General features: G+C 39.1%; 2 long non-coding RNA genes across 2 annotated transcripts; both read left to right on the top strand.

Moving 5' to 3' along the window:
• The first annotated feature begins 7310 nt into the window (after positions 1–7310).
• On the top strand, positions 7311–16888 carry LOC119783800. The gene is made up of 4 exons (XR_005280861.1): positions 7311–7464; positions 16112–16163; positions 16266–16643; positions 16726–16888. It is a non-coding gene; the product is annotated as an uncharacterized LOC119783800 (long non-coding RNA).
• Positions 16889–16949: 61 nt separating this feature from the next.
• LOC119783799 lies at positions 16950–21839 on the top strand. Its single transcript, XR_005280860.1, has 5 exons — positions 16950–17013; positions 17098–17391; positions 20536–20916; positions 21161–21446; positions 21552–21839. It is a non-coding gene; the product is annotated as an uncharacterized LOC119783799 (long non-coding RNA).
• The last annotated feature ends 263 nt before the right edge of the window (positions 21840–22102 follow it).

Here is a 22102-nt window from a genome sequence, read left to right as displayed (position 1 = left end):
ATGTTCTTAGTTAAACTGCTAAAGAGCTTCAGAAAGTACAGTTCAGTTTAAAATTTTATGAATTTGATTTATCTATTTCAATTCATCTCATGTACATAAATGAAACAGTCTCCTTTTTTGTCTTTACCGCTTTCCCCAAATTTGTACTATTGTCTTGTCATGATGACAGCTGTTTAAAGTATATGTAGACTTGTGTCTTATGTAACCATTATTATGCGTTTTATGTTGATTTGTTATGCTTGAAATACCATGTGTTCCTTAAAACCACAAGGCTTGGGCACACCCACACAACTTTTCACACATCTATGTTTTTATGTATTTAGGCTTAAAATGAAATGCAAGAAAGGTTCTGGTAATACTCTGACTTTGACTCTGTTATTTCAAAGAAAACAAGCAACAACCAATATATACATTTCCCAGTTTTGGGTCTTAACCTTTAAGATGATTGGTATTTCTTTTACAGAATTACTAATCTGGAATGGTAGTATTTGGATAATACTCATAAATGCACTGTTTAATATTGTGGTTACTGAGCTTTGTCTGTATGTCAGATTTTAATTTTGTTAAGACAATATGAAAAAACTATCAAGATAAACTGTATAAATATGAAAATTTTTCACTTTGTATGGATGTGGTTTGCCTGCTTGGGCTAACGGATGAACTAACATATCTGACTTTGTTAATTTAGTCAGGGTCCCTAAAAGTGATGCACGTATATGCATACAGGTCTGGATTCGACCTCTTCGATTCCATCCTAAGTCATCTGAGGTTAAAGGAAATTATTCATGTTATTCCACCTGTACTCAGTAGCTTTAAAGTGCAGAAAATAGCATATTATGATATTCACTGATGTAAACAAAGTAATTACATTCTAGAGACCATAGCATTTGCTTTTAATGACACAAAAATTATTTTGTCCATTGAAGAGATCCTGTAATACAACATCTTGTCCTAAAAAATATATCTGACTTAAAACAAGCATAGATTTCTAATTAACATACTAATTAGAACAGTGTGCTAAATTGTCAGGGACAAGCAAGCTTTCATTTCTCATATACAGCTCACTGAAAATTTTGCTCTTTTAAAAATGTAATAACACATCCAAAATTTATAATTTAGTGTACTTTTTCTAGGTGTTTGTTAACCTCTTAAAATCAATCTCATTTTGGGTAATCCTCACCTATTTTGCATACCCAAATGGAAAAGCAAATAACTTAGGAACTTTAAGCCCAAATTACATGTGCAGGACATTATTTGAAAGCCTTTGGTTTCACAAATATATAAATTAAGATTGGATGAGTAGAGCACAGACCAAGCTGCATCAGTTCAAACATCACTCAAAGTTGTTTTTTTTTATTCTCGGAAATGATGGCTCTTTTATTCAGACCTGTGAACAGCAGTAATAAAGACTTTCTTGAGAAAAGGCAGGTCTCACTGTTTTACTTTTTTCTGCATCATGTCAACCACAAATGCAGAAAATATCAGTCCTCTATAACAGTTCCAGAGTTGTGGGGTTTTGGATTTTTAGTGTCAGCTTGGAGCTGCCCGCAATGGCTCCAACCGCTAGTGTTTGTGTTTCTCTCTAACACAAGCCTGTAATGCGGTACCCCTTTAAATACATTAAACACATTTGGGCTCATTTGAAACCTTATTTCATTGGCTACAAAACCCAACACCCCACGTGCTCTTAACCAATAACACCAGAGAAAATAACGTCAATAATATTGTCACTGGAAGACAGGAATTGAACCGGAAGAGACTCTTCGAAAACCTAGGACGTGTCCTCCAAGGACGCAGTCTACCTAGACTGGATCCTTCGAAGTCCTTGAAAATAAGGAGACCGGAAGAGTTTGGGCTGTGAATAGGGGGTTTGTCAGGTGACGTCATGCTCACGTGACTACTCAGCGCGTCCGCCATATTGGGTGGCAGCCTTAGGCAGTATTGACATTGAAAAATGGTGAAAACGTGTGTAATTGTTGGTTGCACGGCCCGTGGAGGTGGAGATCAACGCTCTTTCTATCGCATACCAGCCGTAATCGTGAATCAATGTGAAAAAACAAAACAGCTATCTGAACAACGCCATCACCTATGGCTGACACGGATATCCAGGTCCGATTTGGACGGTGTTAAGCTGGAATACGCCAGAGTCTGCAGTGCTCACTTTGTCACAGGTAATTAACTGTCAAGCATTTAAAACATGTAAGAATATATTAATAATAGGGCTTGGGCGTCATGATGTACTACTTTCCGTGGCCGCAATGTTGACTGCCTCCGCCGCCGCTACTCAGACTACTGCCTATGACTACCGCGTACTGGACTCCCTCTCTCAGCCGTGTTTTAATTTGATTAATTTCACCTTAACTTGATTTCAACCAGCGGGAAAAAGCTCAAATATGTGAGAAACTCGGAGGGTTTAGGGAGGTTTGGCAGTTAACGTTACTAACCAAACCTTTGAAACACATAGCAGCTAGTTAAAAGTACATTACATGCCTGAGTGGTTGTTAGCACTAACGGTTAGTACTGTTTGCTGGCTTTATGAGCTGCAGCTCCTGAACCCATCCATTCGTAAACTGCACATGAGACTCCAAGGACTTGTAACTTTGGAACTGTTCGCGCATCGCCGGCCGTTAGCCACCTAGCATAGCGAGCCCTGCGTCGGATTGTTTACATTTTTACCATCTTATTAAAACTCACCCTTCCACGTATGATGGCGATTTCCTTCATGTACATCACTTCGACATCTCGTACCCAACCAGATGTGAACTGGTTTTGAGCTTCTAGACCCTTGTACGCTCTCATTTCCTCAAGAGTGTGCAGAGGGTTTTCACTGAACACCAGGTAATGAACTATGTCGCCATGCTCTACATTTGGCCAATCATCTGGATTAGTGCTAAACAAGGCACCGTGGAGGGCATAGGGGTCCATATGGTTGATCACGGAACATTTCCTCAGATATGTTCCATGATCTGGTGGCTCTAGCGTGCTGGTGTACTTATCCATTCGCGACATGATATATATGATATACGATAATATGCCACCCAAGATGGCGGACCGGAAGCTGGCCAATGATATCACTGAAAACCCCCTATTCGACCAGGTCTACCCTTCGGCGGGTTTTACAGCCGTATGCTCTGTTGCTTAGCAACCGTAAACGTTGACGCACAAAGCAGGAAAAGAATGAATACTGAAGTTTTCAAAACTGTTTATTTCTTTTTTATTGTGAGGTGAACAAAGACTACACTCACAAGAATCCAGAATGGAATAAATGTTCCAACAGCCGGGAGCAGGAACAAATAAAATCAAATGTAATGATAGAAACCTTAGTCAGTTAAATAACATGCTGCTGTCATTTTGCACATCTCTGATGTTGCTATTTTCAAATATCAATTACTGTAAAAATGTCCATAGCTGCATATTGGTTATTTATTCCCCAGTTTTATATTCTTAAAACACTTTACAGTATTGTATTGTTTATATTTTAACTCTTCCCTATTATGTTATTCTCATACATTTTTCTAAGGTCCACATTTGTGTGACCGTTTTCAATAATCTTTCTGCTGCTGTAAATTTGCCCATTGTGGGACAATAAAGGGATTTTCTATTCTATTCTATAAAAGGGGTAGAAAGATATAAGTAAATCTAAACAATGTATTTATAAAAAATATATCTGCAAAATCTCTAATATTCAACAACAAAAAATATGTAGTTAAGCATATTGTGCAAAACAGCAATAAAAAGATAAAAATCCTATCAGATTTATAGTCCCCACCCTTCAGATATATTAGAATCTGTCCTTTAATTACAGCCAAACCCATTTACACAGTAACAGATTAAAACCTTTAGATAAACCAAACATTACCGCCACATATCTGACTCAATAACCATTAAAACAACAATTTTTCATTAATCTCAGACGGAACTATTAAATGACTTGTATTATATTAAACTGAACTTCCAATTTTCATCACTGTTCGGCGCCAAGTAACCTTTACTCTGATCACAGCTTGCCTCGTCTCGCAATGAATCCTGGGATATCCAAGAATACCGAGGATACATCAGACCCGTCCTTCAAATCAGGCATAAAGAAGGACGCATTTTAAGGCCTCATAACGAGGACTCTTGGAATCCGACCAGACCTCGGCGCCGCGCTATAACGTAATCGGCCTTCGAATCCGGTCTTCTAAGGATGCGTCCTAGGTTTTCGAACAGAGCCATTATCTCGCTCAAATTGCATCATAAAAATATGCAGACACTTGTGTCTTGTAGATAAGAAGATGATGTAAAGAATCATACCAAACATCATGGGCTAACAACGGTATTAGAAGTAAATATTAGCAAGATGCTAAGCATTAGTTTTGAACATCTAACCTTTCTGATGTCAACAACCGGATGTTATGGGCGATTTTCTCATCATGGAATATTTTTATTACTAATATGCTGGATCACTTAATCTGTGGACCCCTATGGATGAATGGAGTATAAACAATTGAAGATTGGATTTATAAAACAGCTTCTGGAGGGAGCAACTTTGTGATAAAAGTTGGTGGGGATGCTATAAAAATAGTGTCTGATGGACCTACAGCTACTCAACCCGATTTCAATAGGGTTTATATTTTCCAAAAATGAGCTCAAACATTTATTTATTAAATGCTTTACTATTGTTGAGAGGACAAGAGTACCACAATACATTTGTGGTATTTATAGTTATAGACAGATGCCTTCCTTTAGTGCATTATTTTATAAAGGGCTCAAAAATATTAATGTATAAAAAATTACGAATAACAGCCGACACCAATGCCAACAGAAATATATCATGCATCCCTATGGACACAACTTCACTTCCATCAATCCATCCATGCATGGCTTCCCTTTAAGCTGCATCAGTGATTATCCTCCTTCACAAGCAGCAAAATCAAATTTAGAAATTTGTCCCATATGTAATTGGCAGCCAAAGTCTATATATTGAACCTTATATTTCAAAAATAATTTATACTGAATTATATTATTTGCCCTTTAATTCTAGCAGGTTTATAAATTTTTTATTTTAAGTCTGTGTCCTGTGTGGCTTGTTGAACTACAAAATATAGTTATAACATTGCATTTTTTTTTTTTGTAAACTTGGGGATATATTTTATTGCATATCCCAGTAAATCTGTTTCACCTTCAAATCAGCATCTGTCCCTAATTGTGTCCCTGCTCTGCTTAAAAACAGATTTTTGAACCTGTCTACCAATATAATGATGCCAAAGAAAATAATTTTTAAGATATCTAGAAGCTCTGCAGTCTGATTCTCTGTTCAATAAGAAAACAGCATATATGTTTATTTTAATCTGTAACTCGGAGTAATGTTCCTCTGGGAAGCCCAGCTTTTTTAACTTATATAAATGTAAACTTTATTGCCATTTTAAGCTGAAAAAGCTCTGCATGTGCAAAGAGCGGATTTTTCGGTGGCATAATTTTTTTAACCAGCCAAACTTTTACTGAAACATCGAAGTAGCAGCCGGTTAAAATTCACTGAGTGCAGCTATGTCTCTCCTCCTCCACGTAGGGACTCTGTAAGCAGTTAAATGCGACTAATAATATTATATCCCAAAGAGACAGATCCGGATATTTCACCGAGAGGTGGGATTCGAGAGCAGCGCGAGAGCGAGGGAAAAAACACGGACTGATAACGCTCTGAACACAGACAGCTGCACCTACAGGTGCTGGTCATAAAATTAGAATATCATGAAAAAGTAGATTGATTTCAGTAATTCCATTTAAAAAGTGAAACTTGTATATTATATTCATACATTACATACAAACTCATATATTTCAGATGTTTATTTTGTTTAATTTTGATGATTACAAATGACAACAAATGAAAATCTCAAATTCATCATATCAGAAAATTAGAATATTGTGAAAAGGTTCAAAATTGATGGCCCCTGGTGCCACACTCTAATCAGCTAATTAACTCAAACCACCTGCAAAAGCCTTTAAATTGTCTTTCAGTCTAGTTCTATAGGCTACACAATCATGGGGAAGACTGCTGACTTGACAGTTGTCCAAAAGACGACCATCGACACCTTGCACAAGGAGGGCAAGACACAAAAGGTCATCGCTAAAGAGGCTGGCTGTTCACAGAGCTCAGTGTCCAAGCACATTAATAGAGAGGCGAAGGGAAGGAAAAGATGTGGTCGAAAAAAGTGTACAAGCAAGAGAGATAACCGCACCCTGGAGAGGATTGTGAAACAAAACCCCTTCAAAAATGTGGGGGAGATTCACAAAGAGTGGACTGCAGCTGGAGTGAGTGCTTCAAGAACCACCACACACAGACGTATGAAAGACATGGGTTTCTGCTGTCGCATTCCTTGTGTCAAGCCACTCTTGAACCACAGACAGCGTCAGAAGCGTCTTGCCTGGGCTAAAGAGAAACAGGACTGGACTGCTGGTGAGTGGTCCAAAGTCATGTTCTCTGATGAAAGTAAATTTTTCATTTCCTTTGGAAATCAAGGTCCCAGAGTCTGGAGGAAAAGAAGAGAGGCACTTCATCCACGTTGCTTGAAGTCCAGTGTAAAGTTTCCACAGTCAGTGATGGTTTGGGGTGCCATGTCATCTGCTGGTGTTGGTCCATTGTGTTTTCTGAGGTCCAGGGTCAACGCAGCCACATACCAGGAAGTTTTAGAGCACTTCATGCTTCCTGCAGCTGACCAACTTTTTGGAGATGCAGATTTCATTTTCCAACAGGACTTGGCACCTGCACACAGTGCCAAAGCTACCAGTACCTGGTTGAAGGACCATGGTATCCCTGTTCTTAATTGGCCAGCAAACTCTCCTGACCTTAACCCCATAGAAAATCTATGGGGTATTGTGAAGAAGAAGATGCAATACACCAGACCCAACAATTCAGAAGAGCTAAAAGCCACTATTAGAGCAACCTGGGCTATCATAACACCTGAGCAGTGCCACAGACTGATCGACTCCATGCCACGCCGCATTGCTGCAGTAATACAGGCCAAAGGAGGCCCAACTAAATACTGAGTGCTGTACATGCTCATACTTTTCATGTTCATACTTTTCAGTTGGCCAACATTTCTATAAATCCTTTGTTTTTATTGGTCTTCAGTAATATTCTAATTTTCTGATATGATGAATTTGAGATTTTCATTTGTTGTCATTTGTAATCATCAAAATTAAACAAAATAAACATCTGAAATATATGAGTTTGTATGTAATGTATGAATATAATATACAAGTTTCACTTTTTAAATGGAATTACTGAAATCAATCTACTTTTTCATGATATTCTAATTTTATGACCAGCACCTGTAACCCCAGTTACCAAAGTAAATCAGCAGAAAGGGGGGGGGGCTAAAATTATTGGTGGAGACTGTCCCCTCAATACCCAAAGTTGGTGGGGACATGACCACACCCCACACCAGTCCTTCAGAAAGTTACGCCATTGTCTGGATGCCTTCAAAAGTAGGTGTGGCTGCTTTGTTTCTTTACATTTTGATATGCTGCTATATCTGTTTTAATTGTGCTTTGGTTCTCGCGGTGTCCATAAAATGATATTGGTGGTTGAATTGTAGAAAGTCTAAGCTTTCCAATGATGTTTAACATGTCTATATTGGTAGAAAGTTTACGGGTGGAATTTGATGCATTCTGAGTTATTACCCCCACTTAACATCCACCTGGTCGCATAGGTGTGACAGATTAATATGGGGCCAAAATGGTAGCTTTAGTATTTGCAAATGTGTGTGGAGAGTTGTGTGTCTGTATCTCGATTTGTGTGTGTGCAGTGGGATTTGAAAATGTGTAAATAAATCTGTAAATGTGTGAGGAGATTTGTGTGTCTGTACAACAATCTGCAAATGTGTAAAACTACTTGTGTGTAATCCATTTTGCAAATGTGTAAAAAATCCACAAATCTGTATTCAGATCTGCAAATGTGTACTGAGACTTGCAAATGTGTAGATCAATCTGTAAGCACACACAGAGACACTTGCGTCTGAAGTATTTTCGCTTCAAGACCCAGAAATACTGACAAATCATTGGTTACAAGTCAAGCGGTTTTTCGGTTGGCTCTCTTTACACACGTGATTTTTGCTACTCTTCTGCCGCGTGAGATGCACAAATGTGTAGAAGGATTTGTATGTGTATTTTCGCGATTTGTAACCCCTTGCGCAGGCTCACATGCTGCCCTGACCGCAGGCTCGCAGGCTCTTTTTACACATTTGCAAGTCTCAGTACACATTTGCAGATCTGAATACAGATTTGTGGATTTTTTACACATTTGCAAAACGGATTACACACAAGTAGTTTTACACATTTGCAGATTGTTGTACAGACACACAAATCTCCTCACACATTTACAGATTTATTTACACATTTTCAAATCCCACTTCACACACACAAATCGAGATACAGACACACAACTCTCCACACACATTTGCAAATATTAAAGCTACCATTTTGGCCCCATAGATTAAGTGTTGATGAGATCTACTGGTGGAAGCAGCTGGAGAACCGCAGATTTTTGCAGATGTGTCTGTGGGCGTGGCTTTTCAGAACCCATCTCCCCAAACACGAAATAAACTGCGTGTAGACTCCAAGAATTACACAATATTGTGTAATCTGATCTATGATCTTAAGAAGTCACCATCACAAAGGTACTCCATTGCATTAAGAAAGCATGTAGCGTGTTTTAAGGATTTCTCAAAACCCGCACACAGAGATTTGAAGAATTTGTCCTGCTGTTGTTTATCTGTTGTTTCAGAACCTCAGCGATGAGACAAAGAACCGAGTAGCAAAATCACGGAAAAGCTGTATGAGAAGTAAAAACAGCCAGTGCATTAAAGGCAAGGCAAGACGAGGCAAATTTATTTGTATAGCACAATTACAGTACAAAAGAAATGCAAAGTGCTTTACATGATTAAAATATAGGAAAATAAAACAGAATCAAAGCAAGTAGGAAAAAATAAAAAAATAAAATAAAATAAAAAAATGCAGAAACAAAAAAGAACATAAAAACAAAGGGTCAATTGGCACAACTAATAATGCATTTTTTTCAATTTCTCTGTCATCCTGTATGTCTTTAAAATAAAAACTAATTAATGTCCTTTTTCTGTTCTTAAAAGCACTGACTGTTTATATTGAGAGCAACAAATTTCTTTACAGTCCAACTCGTTTCCAGAGGAGTTAGGAATGTCTTTAAAGTTGAAAGTGTGTCGCAGGAACAAAGCAAAACAACAACGAAAAAAATGCTACAGGGAAGAGTGAAACCATGAGTGACCCCACTCTGTTCTAAGAGTAATCAAGGAAAAAATCGTAACATCTGCGGTGCGCAGAGATTCTAAACAGTTAATCCTGTCACAAGTTAATCTGTCACACCTGTGAGGATAATTTGCATAGTTTCTCTTAAATAGACACATTTTCAGAACACAATAGCAATAGAAATAAAGTTGTTTCTTTCCTCATACCACTGTTTATGTGACCTGATACAGTTCATCATACAGGACAGAGTTTTGGGGTCTCTGAGAAAAACCACAAAAAAATAAAAAATTACCGTAGAGACTTGTATTTGTGTCCAAACAGGAAAATCAAGGAAACGTGAAGAGCATGGATTCTAATAACAAGAACATACGTTTTTGTCACAATTTAAAAAATAAAGTGGGAATAGTTGGAAGGAAGGATGAGAAGCTCAATTGTTCTGTTTGCTGTCAGTTTTTCTTGAAAAGGTGCGTTCTGAATGACAAGCTACTTTAATGGATTTTTATTTGCATTCAGGAATTTACATATCTGGTGGACTTGCTCGTCCAAGCTGCAAGTTTTGATTTATAGTTTATGGTTGAGCAGGAGAAATGACACTCCATTGTGAGACAGACTTTTATTTATATATTTTCTGTACACTTGTGAACGACGCTGTTCTTTGTTTGAAATTCTTTGCACTAACTGCTTTTCTGTAGATACAAGTTCTTTGCCACATCATTCTAATCTGAAATTTTTTTTTTTTTAATTTATTCATTTTATAAGTTGGTCGATTTTTTTACGAACAGCTTTGTTACGTTAGGAATATTTTTTTGTCAGGCATAGACACAGCCACCTACACTTCAGTAACATCTGCAGTCCGCATAGATTCTAACCAGTTAATTCCGCCACCAGTTAATCGGTCACACCGGCGACCCATGGGTTTTGAGAGGTTAATTTGGTTTCTCTTAAAAAGACACATTTTCAAAAAAATAGGTTATATTTATACGTATATACATATAAAAATATAAAGCTGACTGATAGCTTCTCTATTATTAAACTACTAAATTATTTTTTTAGGTGTGTGACACCATATTGGACCATGCAAAACAGAGATTTGCCTTCACAAAGCCTCAAAAGGGCAAAATCTATTAACAAAAAGTAGACCTGTACATGATATGTTTTTGTTGTTTTTTGTCAAATGAGAAGACAGAAAAGCAGAGTCTGATCCCCTGCTGGAAAGCAGCGTGGCTACATTTCCCCCACCACTGCTTGTCTTATGATGCAATCACTCTGGGTGAGCGTTGATGATGTCGACAGTGTGACGGAAATCAGGGAAGTAAATAATGGAGAGCAACATAGACGGGAGTCAGAGCGTAGACAGTATTCTTTATTATTTCGCTCTTTTATCTGTCCTTATCCTTCTTACCAGTGCTGCATCATGCTTATTGAATGAAAATAGAGTTATTTTGGCTTGTTAGATCAGAAGTGACTGGCACGGTGCTTTGACATCCGTGTGTTGTGTTCAATGGTGTCACGTAATTCGGTTTATTAAAATAGCGCCAATTCACAACACATGTCATCTCAAGACAATTCAACCAGATCAACCAGTCAAACTGATTCAAAGTTTTCTATCTAAGGAAAACCAGTTGATTGCATTGACTCTTTGACTCAAAGGCAATCCCTCACACCAAGAATAAGATCATGAGACCAATCATAGAATGAGACTGGTGCTGTGTCAGATAAATATCTGCTCCTCATTGGTTAAAAAAAGTACACAAGGATCAGGGTGATGCTGGGTTATACATTGACAGAAAGTTACCATCATGTCAACACACAATACCTCATTTAACTTAGAATGGACAAAAGAGCATGAATTTAAAACAAAAAGTGGATGACACTCGAGTCCATGGCTTCTGCACACGTTGTTGATGTGATGTGGACGTAAACAGTCAAGGAAAAACAGCATCCAAGTACGAATAACATCAAAGTAATAAATGTGCGTTAGGTACCTCATCAAGTTTTGTTGCCCCTGGATGCCAAAATAACTGCTGATTCATCTCAGTGGTCAATTTTTTAGAGCACCATGATGTACTGAATAAATACAAATATTGTGAACCACTATGTTTTGACTTTTCATAAATACTTTTTTCTTTTCAGCTCATAACCATCATCTTTAAACTGCTCGAAATTGTACCATAAATGAGAGTATACCAGATTCTATACTTTTTAGTAATTTATTCATATGCCGCATAATGTCCTCCTTTTTGGTGCTATAGAAACGGTTACCCTACTTGTGATCTGAATCCATCCCTCATTAATGCAGTAAACAAACCCCAATAAAGGACTGGTGCCCAATTTTGAAGTATGGTCTTCGCTATGTTATTCCATGCCTCAACGCAAGAGGGGCAATCATCAACTAGCTGTGGGTCTAGAAACGGCAGAGACGGAGGAAGTGGAAAAATGCAAAGGGCAAGTTTGTGCGACAATAGAGGGACATGAGGGAGAAAAAGAGCCGGGATCAAGATGGAAAAATGGTCCTAGCGTTCTCGTGCAACTTGCTCTTCTAGCTGGTCCATCTTCACGAGTTGTTTTCTGGTTTCTGAGTATAATTCAGCCTTAAGTGTGGTGCTGTTTAATCTACTCACATGGTATACCAGTAAACTGACATGATCTGGAATAGATAATGCAGTAATTCATGTATACCGTAAATCCTCTAAAATAGGCCCGGGCCTTTATTTCACTCAAGTGCATCGCGGTCCAGGCCTTTATTGGAAAGAGGCCAGAATTAGAGACAGGCCTCTATTGCTATTTGAGCAAAACAGACTACCAGTGGAATGAATAAAAATGAGATTTTTTGTCTATTTGAACCTATAAAACACTAGGTTCATTTATTGAAAAAGTACAGTTACCATGTCTCGCTTGGTTTGAAGTAAAAAAGAAAAAAAAAATCCTCCAATTCTGTTTAATCCTCCTCCTCAGTTTCCTCCTCCTCTTCATCTCTCCCTTTAATCTCCTCATCACTCGCGCTCCTCCTCATGTTCTGCTGCGTGTCTGTTCTCTTCCTCGCGCAGACGGGCAGCAGTCAGGGCCTGTCGTCCAGCTGCGCAGGGCTGTGGTACTTGTATGTTACTACCACAAGTATAATGTTGAGGTATGCCCAGAAAAAACGTTTATAGCCCCGGCCTGTATTAGAGACCGGCCATTATTTACCTCCTCTGACAGCGAGACCGGCCAATGTTAGAGTCCCGGCCGCTAATGGAATACAGGCCAATATTAGAGAATTTACGGTATATATTAATTTATTTAGTGTTTCTTAGATGTAATCTGGAAACGGATCTGTTTCATAACTAACAGATTTTTTTATGTAAAACTTAACTCAGAATCTTTTTTTATCTGAGCCAACTTTTTGTCTGGAGACCATCCTGCCTGATGCACTGTGTCTGGTGATGCAGTTAGGAGACCATCCTGCCTTGTCATTCTGATGGAGCATCTTGTCTTTATGAACTGATCAATTGTTCTGTCAGAACAATACTCTGTTTGTAACCATGCGTCATGTTCTGTTAATAAACGCTCTGCAGAGGAGGTCCAGTGGGAGACAGTCTGTTTGAGTCTGGGGTTCAACTGTCTCTCCTTCCTGTAGGAATTGTATCCAGAAATTCTGTATTTCAGTTCTTCTTTTGCAAAAGTTTTATGAACCCGACAATCATGCTATTCCATAGCCCAGAACATTATTAAAAAATTTATTCTAAATCTCAAAAGAATTCTTTCCTGGTAAGATAAAAGATGAAAAAGAAACATAAGTGTGAGGAGATGGTGGTGTGAAGGACTGATGCTTGGGATTCTGTTTTCATTTGTGTCTGTAGTGTTTCTCTCCATCTGATTCCTGTCATATGAATGATTTACTGTTTGTTGCTGTAAACTCTCTCCAAGAGCCTGTTAAATTTTATAATTTTCCTCCTCCTCATTCTGACTGACACTTCTCAGCAAGGGATTTGCTTGTACCCAATTACATCTGTATCTTTTAAAGGTATTTTTCTCTGGGGAAGTTGTGGAGTATTGAGTATAAACATGGATGATGGAGAGCAGTGTAGGAAAATTAAGTCCGTATAAGGAGTTGATGCGAAGCTGAGAGGGTCTTATTTATTTCTGATGGTGGTCAGAGGGCCCGGTGGCGCCAGTGTACGGCAGCCCCGCTTCTGTCAGTGAGCCCCAGGGCAGCTGTTGCTACAATGTAGCTTGCCACTATCAGTGTGTGAGTGTGTGTGTGAATGGGTGAATGAATGTAGTGTAAAGCTCTTTGGTCAAGTCTCCTAACTTGAATAAAGGCGCTATATACCGTATTTTCAGGATTATAAGGTGCACACAAACTTCTTTTTTTCCCCTCAAAATGTGCGGTGCGCCCTTTGGTGCAGTGAGCCCTATCTGTGTTGTAACTGCGACTTTTGAGACCACCTCATTGAGGAGATGATAAAAGAGTGGCTGAGGGAGGTGAATGTAAAGAGACCAGGTGTTTTTTTTCCACTCATCACCATCGCTGTTAATCTGTGACTCCATGCGTGCCCATCTCACAGCTGATGTGAAAAACATGGTGAAACAAATGAATGCTGTGAATGCTGTTATTCAACCGCTCCACATCGGTTTGAACCGGACCCAGCAGGTGCAGCAGAAGCAGCGAGTTTACATGCAAAGTCAATGGTTGACGCGCGTATAGGCGCAGCAAAAGGTCCCGCAGCGCATTTTGAGCAGCAGGCGCAGCGCGTCGGGAGCGTTTAAGCATCTGACGCGCCGCCAACGCGCTGCTGCTCGAGATGGAAAAATTGAAGTTTTGCTGCTGGAAGCGCCGCATCAACCAATCAGAGAAGCTGATCTGGGAGCTGACAGCGAGACAGACACAGCGCTCTGATGACATATGAAAAGGGCTGGATGGATGAGGAGATGATGAAAGAGTGGCTGAGGCAGGTGTATGTAAGGAGACCAGGTGTTTTTTTTCCACGCATCACCATCGCTGTTGATCTGTGACTCCATGCGTGCCCATCTCACAGCCGATGTGAAAAACATGGTGAAACAAATAAACGCTGTGCTTGCTGTTATCCCGGGAGGTCTGACAAAGGAACTTCAACCGCTCGACATCGGTGTGAACTGGCCGTTCAAAGTAAGGCTGTGAGCGGTGTGGGAGCGATGGATGACAGACGGAGAGCACAGTTTCACGAAAAGAGGAAGGCAGCGCCGGGCAAGTTACGCCACCGTTTGCGGATGGATTGTAGATGCTTGGATTAACGTGTCTGCTGGCTCTGTTGTTCAAGCTTTCACAAAAGCCGGCATCATTTCCGAGGAGCCACACGGCACGGAAAGTGACTCTGACAGCGAAGAAGGGGAAATTGGCATGTCTGATTTAGGTGTTTTTCATCTAAATAATTTAAACTGCAGGCACCAGGATACCGGTAATAAAAGCGAACATATTCCGTCAGCATGTTTCAGGATTTTAAGTTAATTTAGGAGTGATCACAGCGCTCTGTCATCTGCGATGTGTCTGTCTCACGGCCAGCTCGCAGGTTTGATTAATACTTTGTAATAAATACATGAATAAAGCACAATCATACTCAGTTTTGCTCCCGCTGTATTTTTAAATACGCAGTAGAGGTATTTAAAGGTAGTAGAGGACATGTACCTGCATATAAAAAACGCGCCCTATAGTCCGGTGCGCCTTATGTGTGTGTTAAATACAGAAATGGCACAGATAACAGACTGCGCCTTTTAGTACGGTGCGCCTTATGGTCGTGAAAATACGGTAAGTACATGCCATTTACCATTTATTTAGAACCCACCAGGACAATTTAGCTGACTTTAGCACATCCTGATAATTTAGTGTTGATGTGAGTTTGACATAGGTGTATTGGACATTTATGAAAATATGGGAGAAATAGTTTCCCTTATAGATTCAACGTTTAGCTTCCAAATAAAAGGGGAGCCTGTATTTTAAGGGATGGGTGGTGCCACTAGTACCAATGCCTGCTTTGTGGCAAAAATGACAGTGGATATTTTTTTTCTGTTAGTTGGCACCTGACTTTCAGAAGTAGTACAAAAGACTGAGGCTACAGTTGACTTTCTGATTTGGAAACGCACTTTCACTGCCCTGCATAAGCTTAGTTTGGTCATTAGAACATGATCTGCATATTGATGAAGGCAAACACAAATCAGTTTGCACCTTCTTTGAAGATCACCACTGCATGTACAAAAATGTTTGCACCTGTGTTAAGACACAAGAACCTAAAGATCAGGCCCTTAGTTTGTTTATTAAGGTGACACATACTGCCTGCTATGATGCAAGCTATGATAAGCTTTTTGCGGTGACCCAACACTGTTATGGTCCCCCTCAAGAAATAGATTTGCATACTCAACCTGAAGTTTCCTTCAACGGGAAAGCCGTTTTTTGGGGGGTTTTTTTTACATTGGGACCTTGATTTTACGTTATTACATCATGTTCTACTCCACCCTTTTGATTTTTGTGTCAGTTGGAGCTGTTCTGAAGATATTCCTTTAGGCTATATCCAAGTATCGTCTTCCTATGGGCAACGACTTGAAGGCACAAACTAAACTGTTTATAATTTATGGTACGCCAGCATTCATAACATGTAGGCGAATCACTGTCCCCCAGACATCCGTGGTTACAATTTTTATATTAATGTCTTTTAAAAACAAAGCGGAGTGTGTATATCATTTATGGGATGGGTGGCATCCCATAAATGATTGGAATAACGGGGATAACCTGGGCCAGACTGTGACAGTGAGGTGAAACAGAAACCGGCTTTAGATACACATCTTTATTCTATCTTTGTTTTTTTTTCATTAATTTACTAATATTCTTCCTTTCTTACAGATACATCATCTCAAGATGAGTAGCCACTTTGTCTTGCACCTCTGTATTTTGGGTACTTTAACATTTTAATATTCATTATGTGCGATATGAATTGAAAATAAGTAATGCATGTTTGCTTCGTTAATGTTTACTTCGGAGTATTTATCTCTTGCAGGTTCTATTTACTGCACATCCCAGGCTTGAGAGATTAAAATGCCAAGACATATCAAGGGATTGTTGGGCTCCTGCCTCACCATCCCTTGCAGATTTGATTATTATCGGTATCCACCTAAAAGAGCCGATCGAGTGGTTTGGTACCAGTATGTAAGCAGGGGATATCCTTTGGTCTGTGACAAATGGTACCCAAATGATATCATACCCTTATATAAAGGAAGAACCAGCGTATTAGGAAATTGGAAATATTGCACCCTTAAGATTGAAACTGTGAAATGGAATGACCACAGACAGAAGCTTTATCCTTGGGTGGATCCAGAAAATGTTGGCAGTAGCACGTATGCATTCTATGAGACAACTGTGACGATTGAAGTAGTTGGTATGCTCTCAGTTAAAACCTTGAACACAATTACATAATAAGTTGTAAGATATATTTTCAAGTCTCTACATTTCTTCCATAGACTCACCAAAGGCACCAGAGATTACGATCACCGGTGAAAGAAAAGCTGGAAATACTGTAACAGTAAAATGTTCTGCTGAACACACATGCTCCACCAATCGCCCAAATCTTTACTTGAACATCCCACTGAGAAATTAATATTTAACTCACAATGCGATGTCTGATGGCACTATTATAACCTCTTTAACAACATATTTAGTCTTAGATAGAAACTACCAAGTTGTGGAGTGCATTGTCAGGCATCCAGGTGGTAAAACAGCAGAAAAATCTGAAACCCTTTATGCAGAATGTTAGTGATAACTCTTAATATCTAAATCATCAACCAAATGTCTGTAAATGTGTTTCAGTCATGATTCTCCTCTTTTTATTTCAGGTTCTTTTTCATCATTGACTATCAGCTCCTCATCAAGTGAATATCTTGAAGGAGTTGCAAGCACGATAACGTGTTCTGTTTCATACAGTTGCTCTAACAATGAACCAAAGTTGACTTGGAACTATGCTAACATGCCAGCTACCAGTAATACTTACAAAGATGGGACTTGGTGGAAAATTACTTCTACACTGACATTCACACCATCAGCCAAAGACCATGGAAATCATCTGAGATGTTCTGCACATTTTCCTGGACGATCAACCCAGGATAGGAGTATCCCCATATTGGTAAAAAGTAGGCACCAATCACTGTTTTAAAGGGACACTATGCAACATTTTTCAGTTAATTAATGTGTTCCATAACGTTTTGGATGATTAAATGAGTCATTTCAGGTTGAACAAAGGTATTCTCGGCCGCCCTGGTGGTCTGTGGGGGAAATACTGCACTTGCAACTGCAGGAGCACCGACCCGCACCCACAGGCTCAGAAGTCTCGTGAGAGTCAGTCTTGCTTTACGGCGAGAACTGCTACACGCCCCCAGTTAAAAGCATTCTCGTTGCTAGCACAGTGGCGATCTTTGTGCAGTTATGCTACGTTCACGCAGCAAAAGCAGCAAAATCGCGTCTGCTGCTTCCTTTTTGCTGCTTGTACCAGTTAGTTCTGACTCGTGGCTGAAGCAGCTTTGCTGCTCCGGCTGTGTCTGAGGCGCTTTGGGCGGAGCTTCACTATCCTTTCTCTGCCTTGCAGCTATATTTGCTGTGATCAGTGGGAATAAAGTAGTTTTAATATGTGTTTAAGTGAGAAAATACACCTGAAAACGTAATCAGTGCAGTCAGCTATTCAGATTATTATCCTGCCTTCAATATTTTTTCTGTCGGAGCCGCTCAGACCCCCACATACCAGCGGGGCGCCAACAGTATGGATCCCTTCATCAGCAGCGGTTCACCGCGGCAGCTGGTAGGTGTTTTTCATCTAAATAATCCAAACTGCATATTCTGCCGGCAGATTTCTACATTTTAAGTTAATTTAGGCGTCAATAAACTGTTTAAGAGGAGAGATCATCAGCGCTGTGTCTCTCTGCCTGCGTTAAACGCACCCGACGCGCTGCTTCAGCTGCTCAGACGTGCTGCGCCTGGTGCTCAAAACGCGCCGTGGGACCTTTTGTTGCGCCTTGACGCGCGTCAACCATTGACTTTGCATGTAAACTCGCTGCTTCTGTCGCGCCAGCTACGTCCAGTGTGAAGGCAGCGTTAGTCATTCGCTGCTAAGCTCAAAACAACCGCGCCTGGCTTGACGGAGAAACCAGGAGAACAGCTGTGCATATTTACGACAGTGCACTTTTACTTTCGCCCTCTGGAGGGAGCCTTACTGGAAAATCAACACCGGTTGCATAGTGTACCTTTAATTTAAAATATTAAAGTATTTAGATTTTTTATTAAAGCTAGACTCTAAATGAAGCTCCTGATTTTAAAATGTATAGAATTTTTTTATAAAGTGTATAGAAAGTTTTTTCAATTGTTATCTGTAAGGAATGTGTGATCTTCATATTATCTTACATAGTTGCCTCCTTTGAAACAATGAATTATTGTATGAAGAAAATTGACATATCTTGCATAACTTTTCATGGAAAGTGAAAAAAATACTGTCATCTAATATAAATTTGTTTTTTGGTATTCTTAAATTTAGTGATCTCACAGAGACTTTTCATGAGCCTTTTGTTTATTGACACTAATTCATCATCAACCCATGACTTTACAGAGTCAAAGCTTTTGTACCACCTTTAATGCTTTATAAAATATTAAGGACGTGATTTTAAGATGGGAGATTATCCCACATCTAATGCATTGCCTTATGCCTAGTTATAGTTTGGTTTTGTAGTATAATTATCTATAATAATGCATATCCCGTTTGTAGAAAGATGTTATGGTCAGTTGAATTCATAAAAACGTTATCCCTAGAGCAATGGAAGGAAAATGAAAGTCAAAAAGATCCCCTGTTTTAGCTGACACTAGTTCTAGTTCATCCCCCCAAAAAAATTCACATCACTTAAGCCTCTTTCCCACTGAAATTAGCAGGTTGGCATGGGTTTTTCAAACACGAGTGGACCCGCTAATAGTCAGCATTTGGCTCCCTTCCAAAAAAAAAAAAGCTGGGTCTGACCCCTAGTAGAGAGCTATTTGGCCTCTGCCCCGCACTGCTGCGTGTCTCGTGATGCCATATTGTTGGGTTAGCATTGATATCACCAGTGCAACAGTACTCAGGAAAGTAAATAATGGAAAAGAAACATGGAAGGAAGGTAGCGAGTACTCAGTGTGCTTTATTGTTTCATTCTTTTGTCCTTCCTGATCTCTCTCATCATTCCTGCGGCATGCTTATCGAAGGTAAGCAGAGTTGTTGTGGATAAGATGAGACTGTTGTAATGTTTTGACATCTGTGCACTGTGCTCAATGATATCATGTGAATCGGAGATGAGTCGTTTAACTTGCTGAGCCATTAGTGAGGGGTTACCACTGCCACTAAAAGGCGATTGTTCCCTGGGATAATTTTCATACCACTTAGAGACCTGGAATATAAAACAATATTTAATGTTACAGCATAGTAACAAAATTATTGCAAATAGGAGCATTTTCTCCACTTTATACAGACAAAAAGTTCAAATCGATCAGGAAGATTGATAAAGCTAAAAGCCTCTGCTAAAACAATTTTAGGATTGTTATTAAGATGTTCTTTAGCTGACCTGTGTCAATTTTATATACAAGTTGACAAAAATCTTCAGCTTTAAGCTACAGCTTTTTATCCCACATATATGACAATTTCTGCATTGATTTATTTCATATTTTTTATTACATAAAAGACCAGGTAATGAGATCCAAAGTCTGGACATGTAGTTCTTTATTTCTATACTCGACAGGATCCACTTTGCTCTTTATCAAATGTCTTGCCTGAACAATCCACGCTGATTGTGAATGACATGGATTTGAAGCAGCAAGAGGTTAAAATAGAAGAGCCTGTTTTAAAGAAGCGGACAGCTTCCAGCACCTCTATGATGCTCCGCAATGCATTCAATGAAACCACTCTGATTGACTAGAACTGCAATGATCAACCCATGGCAGCCCTGAGGAGCTCCACCACAGCAGGAACATAGTGCTTCCACTTCCAAGTGGCTGTTGCTTTAAGTCATAAATTCCATATAAATCTCGTAAGACAAAATTCAAGAGTCAAGATAGCTATTGTAAACAACTTTTGTAAACAGCAGCTTGTTCATTTGTCAGCCACAAGAGTACAAATAATAAAGACAGACAAGAGACAGAAGTAGCAACATAAAGTTTAGAATATAGATGTAGGCTTACAGTTTCTCCTTGGCAAATCTGTTAATTTGTATCAACATTACTAATAAGTCCAAACAAAAATTTTATTCGTTGGTTTTTGCTTTTTTCAGGAAACATGCTCAATCTGGGATGGTCTTTCACTACTCCAAGAAGCTTGACAGGATTAAAAGGGTCATGTATCATCATTCCTTGCAAGTTTACCTACAGTAATTCCCAGCCAGGTGGCCTCCAAGTTTTATGGTACTTGTACCAGAGTAATGGCTATCCAGCTGTATTCAACCAAAAAGGAGGAAATATTTTGAACAGATATGATGGGAAAACAAGTTTAACAGGCTCTGTGACAGACAGGAATTGTAGCCTTAAAATAGAAAGGCTGGAGATGTACCACAATCAGGATCGACTTTACCCATGGATCGATGAGCACCCAATTACTTCCTACCATTCACAGGGACACTCATTTTTGGATAAAAGCACTCAGATTATGGTTTCCGGTATGTACAGTATATACATGCATAATTAGATATATACCTATGCCTAAAATTATTTATACCCTTTGCTAATATATTTTTTTATTTATTTTCATTCTAGCAAGGCACCTTTTATCTCTCACTATTTTTTCAACAAAGAAAATAAACATTTATGCTAAATTCTGGGCCATTTTTCCCTTTCCTCTTTTTCTGGGATCTACCTACGTGTCATAATCGATTAACTTAAAATCTTTCTTTGACCTTATAGACCATGCACAAGCTCCACAACTGAGCATAATGGATCTCCCTAGGGTGGGGGAAAAAAGCAGAGTTGCCTGTATAGTGCAGCATACATGTTCTGCTGCACCCCCTGTCCTGTCTCTGGATGGGATACCTGGGACAGACCACATTTCCGACACCCCAGTGTCAGATGGGATTTGGGAAAGAAATTGAAAGAACATGGACTGTTCAGGAAGACCACAGCAGGGTGGAGTGCACTGTGAGATATGCTGGTGGACAGAGTGCCAAAAACGAGCTTCAAATACATGTTGAATGTAAGTATAAATATAGATATTAGTATTTAAAATCTGTTGAGAATTTTAATATTCCTTAGAAGGTAAAATAAAAAATAAAAAAACTCTCAATTTCCTTTGTTACAGGTCCTAATGAAGAAATCAAAATGAATGAATCACCAGGAGAGTTGACAGAGGGTGTGGCAAAGAGCGTGATTTGTTCTGTGTCCTACAAGTGCAAAAAAAATAGACCGACAATTGAATGGAACTATTCAGACATGCAGAGTGTAGTAACAAACTACCAACAAGCTAGTTATAACTTAATCACTGAGTCCAATCTAACATTTATTGGATCTTTAGAAGACAACGGAAAACGTTTGACCTTTACTGCACAGTTTGCCACTGGAGAAACATCATACTCCACAGATCTCAGTGTAAAAAGTGAGTCTTTAAACATAACAATGTTCAATAATGTATTCAGTTAAATCCAAGAGACTAGAAAGATTTTAGAAAGTATGGGTTTTATTTAATTTCATTGTTTTCATTTAAATTAAAAACAGATGGGTTTTTATTTAATCCAAAATTCTGGTCTGAACCATTGTGATCAGCACTAAAAAGAAAATGCAGCTCCAACTGCAGTTAATTGCTTCAATTAGTAACAAGTTATTAAATTAAATCTGACCTTTTCTTTTTTTTTA

This window comes from Cyprinodon tularosa, unplaced genomic scaffold, assembly GCF_016077235.1.
Source record: "Cyprinodon tularosa strain WSP-4 unplaced genomic scaffold, ASM1607723v1 ctg210, whole genome shotgun sequence".
Classification (NCBI taxonomy): Eukaryota; Metazoa; Chordata; class Actinopteri; order Cyprinodontiformes; family Cyprinodontidae; genus Cyprinodon; species Cyprinodon tularosa.
This window is presented reverse-complemented; position numbering and strand designations above follow the sequence as displayed.